Source organism: Octopus bimaculoides, chromosome 3, assembly GCF_001194135.2.
Source record: "Octopus bimaculoides isolate UCB-OBI-ISO-001 chromosome 3, ASM119413v2, whole genome shotgun sequence".
NCBI lineage: Eukaryota > Metazoa > Mollusca > Cephalopoda > Octopoda > Octopodidae > Octopus > Octopus bimaculoides.
This window is the reverse complement of record NC_068983.1, coordinates 42,241,267-42,243,852: the sequence shown is the minus strand read 5'-3', so window position 1 is coordinate 42,243,852 and position 2,586 is coordinate 42,241,267.

Below are 2,586 nucleotides of genomic sequence, written 5' to 3'. Positions count from 1 at the left end.
GATATTTTCAGAACTCGCTCTTGTGTATGTGTGTGTGTGTGTGTGTGTGTGAGTGATAACGTGTTCACGTCCATTTGTCATATCTTTGCTAGTTCTACGAGACAAGCACCTTCTATATTTCTTAGTATTTTCCTATTGTTATAATCGTTGTTCTTGTTGTTGTTGCTGTTGCTGCTGTTATTGTTGTTGATGATGATATTATTATTATCATCATTATTGTTATCATCATCATCATCATCATCATTTATTATTATTATTATTATTATTATTATTATTATTATTATTATTATTGTTATTATTATTATTATTATTATTGAATGAGAGAGCAGCGTATGCCATCAAAGTGACACTGGGGTAAAATATACGAAACCCAGTATACCCATCATGACTACCCGTCTGATAAGGGTACACCAGACACATGCATCACGACCATATATACGCGACATGGTGATATCATACCAAGATAAACAGCGCATGACCTCGCAAGTGGAGCCCAGTGAGAATTTTCTTCAGGTCGAGTAGCCCATCTCACTCAAAAGGTCCCTGAATAAGGTTTGTTTAAGGATGTTGAACGAAACGCCCATGTCTCCAGAGGTGAATTATTCAAACCCCAAAGAATTCCTCTCAACACATGGCTATGATGCTCCCCCACTACTTCTGTTCGTGATCAGAGATGCACATATCGTCAGCCACCAAGGGACATGCTCAACTGGTTAAGGTCAAATAACTGACAAGCAAATTTGTGGTATTGAGCAGAATATTTGCTGTAGCCCATCTTTTATACCAAGAAAGAAAACAACGTACATGATAACACTTCCAATCAGTTATGACCAGAAACCATGAAAGCCACTGCCGGGTACTGCTTCAGGGCATTTATTATTATTATTATTATTATTATTATTATTATTATTATTATTATTATTATTATTATGTTGTTGTTGTTGTTGTTGTTGTTGTTTTCTTCTTCTTTCTTCAAATTTTCTTCCATTTCTCGCCGAGTGTTTTCCGTACACCTAGGGCAGAGAAGCTCATTGTATGCATTCCCAGTTTACACACGCAAATTCACTCGTAAAATATGCATGTAAGAAAATTTATAAACAAATAAATTCATGAATGGATGTTGTTTTCACAGTGATAATGCTCTTCTCAGTACATAAGTTGTTCCAGTCCAGTTAACACGATTTTTTGTACTTCCTGTAGGGATGGTAGGCCTGGTATCATTTTCAAATAGGTTTCAGTACCTTTTTTTATCATTCCTAGAGATCCTACAATCACTGGTACGGTAGTCGCCTTGAGATGCCACATTTTTTCAATTTCTTTTAGCAAGTCTTTATATTTACTGATCTTGTCAAATTCTTTTGCCGCTATATTGTGATCGCAAAGAATACTCATGTCAATTAATAAACACATTTTTTTGTCTGATCTTTTATTATTATTATTACTATTCAGTAGTTTTATTTTTATAACGTGCTTTCACTTCAATACCGAGCGCAGCTCTGTGTGCCTTGGGTATGTGCTGTGGTTTGCTGTGATGCTCGTATGGTTACTGTATTGAAAGTGTTTTGCGTAGGATGTGTGCAGTGCCCAGTAGTGCAATTTTCTGTATGTTATATATATTTGTAAGTCCTGGTGTCTTTGTTATGTATTTGTCTGAATATTTTTATTATTATACCTAAGGCACCTACTATGATAGGAATTGTTTCTGTTTTTAGATTCCACATTCGATTTACCTCTATTTCCAGGTCTTTGTATTTTGAAAGTTTTTCCATTTCTTTTAGGGAAACGTTGTCATCTGCTGGTATTGATACATCAATTAGAAAGCATTTTTTTTTCTTCGTGATCTTTGACAACTATATCTGGTCTATTGGTCTTAATTTCTCTCAATTATTATTATTATTGTTGTTGTTGTTGTTGTTGTTGTTATCATTATCATTAAGGCGGCATTATGGCAGAATTGTGAGCACGCCGGGAAAATGCATAGCGGTATTTCACCTGTCGCTACGTTCTGAGTTCAGATTCCACCGAGGTCCACTTTACCTTTCACCCTTTGGAGGTCGATAAAATAAGTACCAGTTGAACACTGGAATCGACGTAACTGACCTATCCCCTCCCCTCAAATTACTGGCCGTATACCAATATTTGAAATCATCATCATCATTATCATCACCATCGTCGTCATCATCATCCTCATCATCATCATCGTCATCGTCGTCGCCGTCGTCATTGCCATCGTCGCTCTTGTTGTTGTTGTTGTTGTTGTTGTAGCTGTTCTTACTGTTGTTTTTGCTAACATTATTGCTATTATTTTTTATCTTTTTTATCTTTTTCCTGTTAGACTGCGGCCATGCTGGGGCACTGCCTTGAAGAGTTTTTAGTCGAATGAATCGACCCCAATACTTATTTTTTAAGCCCGTTACTTATTGCATCGATCTCTTTTGCCGAACCGCTAAGTCACGGGGACGTAAACACTCCCCCACACACATGCACACACACACACGCACACACATGTATACGACGGGTTTCGTTCAGTTTCTGTCTACTAAATCCACTCACAAGGCTTTGGTCGGCCCGAGACTATAGTAGAAA